This window comes from Drosophila serrata, unplaced genomic scaffold (assembly GCF_035046125.1).
Source record: "Drosophila serrata isolate PLE 108 unplaced genomic scaffold, ASM3504612v1 contig_233, whole genome shotgun sequence".
NCBI lineage: Eukaryota > Metazoa > Arthropoda > Insecta > Diptera > Drosophilidae > Drosophila > Drosophila serrata.
This window is the reverse complement of record NW_028257131.1, coordinates 578,332-584,635: the sequence shown is the minus strand read 5'-3', so window position 1 is coordinate 584,635 and position 6,304 is coordinate 578,332. Positions and strand designations below refer to the sequence as shown.

The following is a 6,304-nucleotide window of genomic DNA, read 5'->3' as shown; positions in this document are numbered from 1 at the left end:
GTCCGTAACACATTTTCCCGTAATTTCCCTCCGTGCATTGCTGGCTTTTGATTCGTTTTCGTGTAAGACTTTAGACTGGGATTGGGGACTGTAAAAATGTCCTGGGAGGTAGGAAGGGGGGTTGGGCAGAAATGTATTATTCTGAAGGCAGAACGAAGTGGGATATCTGGGGGGAAGTACAGGTTCAAAAATAGTGACACTTGGGCGCTGTCCCACATTCTTTTCGATTCCAATTCACAAATGGAAAATGCGTTTTTCCTTCAGTACCTTGAAGACCTATTTACAAATTCTTTGTAAATTGTACATTTTAAAATATTTAAAACGATTTAAGTCGCTTAATACTATGTCATTAAAGCTCCAATTAATTCAATATAATATCGCATTAAATACATGAATAAATTACCAACTTTAAAACTGAATACCTATCAGTATCCATTTTTCAATAGAATAGTACAAGAGGGTATAGGAAATGTTTCGAAGAAGGAAATGGGAACAAGCCATTAATCTCAATGCCTGAACGCTGGCCAAGGCAAGCCACAAAAATTCGAAAAAGCTCTTTTGCTGGGGAACATTTAAAAGAAATAACAAACTGTTCAACTGTCGAACAAAACGATTTCTACAACAAATTGCACTGCAATAAAAGAGCTAAGAGAGCTAAGGCTGCAATGGAAAGAGCGGGGGCCCAAAGAGAAGTAGAGAAAGCGAGACAGAGAGGGGCTGAAAGTGTGAGGGAGATGGGGAGAAGAGATGGAAAGGGGTCTAATTGACGTACGAGCAAAGTGGGAGTTGCAATTTTCATTGACTCCACTTTAGCTTGCACACACACACTCGACGAGTGAGAGAGGAAGAGGAAGAGAAAGAGAAAGAGAGGGCAATGGTCACAGAGAAAGAGAGGGAAGCTAAGCTGAGCTTGCTCGACTTAACTGCAATTAATTTGGCAATTGAAGTTACTCACACAAAAACTAACATTATTCCAGCAAAGGGTGGGGAGGCACGCACAGGGAACTGGGAGGACCAGAGGCAGAGGCATCCTTGTATATCTGCTCCATTTCAATTTCGGAATTTTCCAAATTTCGATTTTGCAACTCACACAAACTCCAGCACATTAGGCAAGTGGGCAAGGCCTTTGTTAGTTGGGCTCTTGTGTAGCATTTTGTATAATAGGCAGAAAGCATGGCAAAACAATAACTGTGGAGTGGACATGCCATGATCTGAATAGAACGAAATGGAATGGTTAAAAGCAAATGGAGTTGTAGTCCCTAGTCCATGCCACCCTATCAACACTGCATACACTCAGACAAAAGTTGACTTAGTAAGTTAAAAATTATTATTATTATTATTATAGTATTCTACAATGTGATTCCCTAACATTAAATGTAATTATTATAGTTATAATATAATGTAATTATTATAGGTATAATAAGTACATTAATTGTTAGGGAACTCGGTTCTCTTTCAAATCATTCTTTTATACAGCTTTTAAATTTACCTTAAAACAATAGATATTTCAGGGAAACTTATGAAGTCGAAGTTAAACAGATATTAATTAAAGTTATATCGGAAAATAATATAAATACTTATATTACAACTTTGAACCAGAGAATTAAAATTTAGAATTTAGTTATCTAAATTATTGTAAGGCTTCTAAAAACCATTTAAAGCGACCTATAAACTCCCAAATCTCTTTTAATAATGTTCAATTTAAAATATGGTTTTAACTATTTTTTGAAAAGGCAATAATAAAAATGAGTATAAGACCTAAGCAGTGAAAAAAACTATTTAAATATATGTATTTTATCTTCTGTGCTGCAATGCTCTGCGTTTAATAACTATTAATTTGGTTGATTATTGTACAAATAATCATGTATACCAAACAAAATTGTATATACAATTATTTATAAATTAATTCATATACAAATGTTGACGTATTTTCTATAGTGCACTATATATAGCATAGCTATGCTGACCACCCATCACATCATTATCATCCTTTTGGCTATTTGCGGCTATTAGTCAGCTAAATTTGTGTGACGCGCTTTTCCTTCGCTTTTGGGGGCTTGGCTTTTGTCTTCTTTCAGAATGCAAACAATGGCGGTATGGAAAAGCTAGGAAGAGCGCACGCAAGCCCCAAAAAAATCCATCGATCCACACTCATACACACACACCCCAAAGTACCAAAGTGGCCGCCCCAAGCCACACCAAACTCGGGCGGGAAAACAAACCCATCCAACCCCACAGTGCTCGTAAATAACGCTTTAGACTTTGATTTAAATAAATTGTATTGCAAACGGTAATATTTTATGATTTCAACAGTTGAACAGTTTCCGTTTCCGATTTCCTTACGCATTATCAACCCTCGATTTCCCGCATTTCATCAAGGACTTCTCTTACTGATGGACTCATCCTTTTCGCTCCCACTAATTGAGTGCCAAGTGTAGGTGCACCACTTTAAGGAAACTATGTGAAGAGCATTTGAAATCTACAACTTAATTATAAGTTTGAAAATAATCAGTTAGTTTCAAAGATGTATTTGTTTCACATTGAATACATATATAAGTGGGATATCGTTTCTAAATTGTTCTTCAGAGTAACACATTTGTTTACATCACACATAAACCTATTTGTCACAAATAAGGCACCATCATTTCTACATAGCGTTAATAATTTTGAGTTGTTGGTAGGGAATAATATTCAAACCCCTTTCTCATTGTAATTAAAACACCAGGGAAATTATTCGGATTTGCTCGTATTTCCTATTAAGCCGACAAGTGGAGCCCACAGGAGCTCGAAGCATTTATGGTTTAATTTTAAGCAATTATTTTGTATTATATACAATCAAGAGACCGTTATCGAGCCAACCGGACCAACCAACCGAACAACAGGCACCGCCAACCGTATAAAATTACCAATTTCCAGCGGCATCCTTGAAATTGGCAGCAAATATCCAGAGAGAGTTCAGATAAAAGGGAGCGAACAAGCCAGCTACGATTGTTGTACGAATTGAATCCTTTTCGCCATCAATCCCCGGGAAAATCAATGGCCAAGGAGCGGTCTTTGCCTGATGGACGGCACATGAATCCGATATGTCTGTGTGGGCAGCGCAGCGTTACAAAATTGACAGCTAAATTATTGGTTTAATTTGTTCAGCCCCTTTGAGCTAAGAGTGTAACAAAAGAACAACTTCAAGTGCATGAATTACAGCAAAAAAAATATTTCAATATTTAAGTTAGTGCTTCAAAGGGAATTGTAAGCATGCAAAATGAAAGACACTACACTCTTAATTATATTGATTATTTGCTCGTATTATCATTAAACAGTTCTTAGAACTTTCAATTCGTCTGAAATATTATTTCATATACACCTCGGTCGAACATCGCTTATCTGATGAGCCTCGAATAGCTATATATAAACCCCGCAGAGCTCACATTCCGTATCAGTATACGCTGGAACTTTGCAGAATGGCCCCACATTGTACACTTGCTCTTCTGGTGACTATCTCAGTTTTACTGGGAATCGGCCAAGCATCGATCACCTGCGAATCTGAAGGAAGTTTTAAGTGTGTTTCTAGAAATAAATGCAAACGCTTCCTTTACTTATCGTGGAACTGTTACGGGATGTAAACGCAACGAAGTTTGCTGTGCTGCAGAGGATGTAAGTGCAAAAATAAAACTAATTTTCATAATAGGTTAAAAAATTTGAATGAAAATTGTTTAATTTAAACAGGTACTTAATTTTGCGACTTGCGATGGGGATTACGAATGTGTCAATGGGAATCTGTGCCGAGAAGATATAGGTTTCCGCAAAGCCGGTCAATGTCCCCCTGAAAAGATATGCTGTTTAGTTGAAAATGTAAGCTAGAGTCACCTATCTGAATAATTTTTATTTATTGAAATTTATTTCATTGTAATTTTCAGATTTCTATCCTAAGCATTAAAGACCCCCTTTAGAGCTTTGCTCTCGTTTACTTATTGATGAACACCAGAGAAACTGATTTAATTATTAGTCATGTTGAAAACTATTTATATTTTATTTTGCAAATATAAGTAACACAAAGTAAAAGCCTTCAGATCCGAAAATATATAATTATTATGAACTGTTTGATCCACTGGTTTCACTATCATATCTGTTTAGGTCTTACTTGCATGTTTAGTTAACATTATGTTTACAGCTTTGCACCTTATTTTAATTGTAGTCAGAAGTCACCCTGGGAAGGTTGTGACTCTTCCGACTACAATATATAAAATATATAGCTATCAAACTTTTCTAGTTTTCAACATATTTTCATCTAATTTGAGATATAGCAATAATGTAATAAAACAATATATAATTTGTATATAATTATTAATGATCGGATTGCAATCTGCAAGCCTATATAAGCTTCGGCGTCCGTTAAGGTCGGAAAAATCTCAAGTAAAATATTATTAAATCGTATAGTCCAGCCTATGAAATTATAAATTAAAATTTATTAAATTATTACCAAGACGCAAATCTTCCAAGACGCAAATCTTCCAAGAATATAACGTATACGACATGTCTGCAATTCCATAAATTTGCATAAAACAGCCATTTTCTTCTACGTATCGAATTCACCTAATTTTAGACCGCTATGAATGGCAAACCCTCCTCAAAAACCTTTGGTAATTTCGCAATTGAATGCGTTGCCGGCAAAAGGATCGCAGAGGATCCACTTGAAAGACGATCGGGGATTAATGCGATTAACTTACAGTTGATTTCAGCACAAGAAAAACGACATAAAGCAGAGCCCGCCGAATCAATGGTCGTGAGTGAGTGAGTGAGCTGGAGAGGGAAAAGTAAAAGTTTCAAATTTAACGGGAGATCCCTGTGTCGGCACACACGGACAATGGCAGCGGCAAACATGGCGAAAATCGCGCTAAAGTCCTTAATTTCGCTAGGATGCGCACGCACAACGGACACCCGAACAACAAACACACACAAACCGCCGCGGCGACAGACAAAGGAAGGACGAATAGAGGCTAAGACTTAATTATTTTATAAGACGACGAGCGGGGCGACTCAGCGGGCGGCCGACCGCCCAGAGTGTTCCATGTGTGTCCTGGCGGCATCAGGAGTCCTGCCTCCGTTTGCGGTGACTGCCGTGCAGCTCAATTGGCCCTCAAACGCGGCGGCCAGTCAACTGCTCCACCCGTCCCCGATCGTCCCCGGTCAAGGGGAAATATCAATTTGTCGCCACATCATAAAAAGCATCGCAATAAAATTACCAACCCCACGCAAATCACCCCACAGAGGGGAGCGCCGCCCGTCTATCTCTCTGCCAAATCCCACATTCAATTTCGCACTGCTTTGTGCGCAAAATCCCCAAAGGAATCACCACGAAGTCCTCCTGCACTGAGCCAAAACACTTTCTAGTTATGCCATCTTTTTAGTTTATCAATTTGGGCCTTGATCACGGATCACGGATTGATTGCGAAATTTATTTAAATTTATTTATTTATTTACCTATGAACATCTTTATTGGTTTGCTTTATTTTTCTCCTGCTAATGAGGCTGAAAAATCAAAATTGATTGTGGCAAGAAAAAGATAATAAACAATTTTCTTCTACAACATGATTCATATTTTATTTCTAAAACAAAAGAAACATAAAGTTAAAACGTGTCCAACCCCATAATTTTTTAATATATATTATTGATGCAGCTGATATACGATAGAGTGGTCTTACATTCACTTATTAATGTTTATCGTTATACCAGAATTTTTAATTTAAAGTATATAAATACAATCCGTATAATATATAGTGAGGGCTGACTTTGATTTAGAAGGTCTTAAACTTTTCTTAAAAATTGAATATATAATAAGAATATATATAATATAAGCAGTTCATTACTTAAAATTTTGTAATGATCATATTTCTTAGAAACCAATTTTATTTAATTATGAAAATATATTATATAAGGCTTCAGCTGCTTTTAAACTTGTTGTTTATCAACAATATTTATTTATTCGTTAGAAAATAAATATTCATCGATTTGAATTCAATAAATAATGAAAATATAATACATAAAACTATACTCATTTCCAAAAAACTTTAACACACATTTTAAGTGATGAGAAAATGTGCTATAAAGTGTTTCTTGAAATTATTGAATTCATTCCTGAACTAATTAAATCGATTTCCTTTAAGCAAACTCATATATATGTTGACAGTAACTGTGATAGTTTTTCTCAGTGTACCACCCACCACAAAGCCCCATCAAAGAAGCAGAAGAACAAAGCCACGCAAAAGCAAGACAGCAGAACAAAAAAAAAGAAAAACGGGGGAAACAA

The 6,304-nt window shown here is 36.3% G+C and overlaps 1 long non-coding RNA gene across 1 annotated transcript; it reads left to right on the top strand.

Moving 5' to 3' along the window:
* The first annotated feature begins 1,263 nt into the window (after positions 1-1,263).
* LOC110188102 (uncharacterized) lies at positions 1,264-4,099 on the top strand. Its single transcript, XR_002319909.2, has 3 exons — positions 1,264-3,651; positions 3,724-3,849; positions 3,915-4,099. It is a non-coding gene; the product is annotated as an uncharacterized LOC110188102 (long non-coding RNA).
* The last annotated feature ends 2,205 nt before the right edge of the window (positions 4,100-6,304 follow it).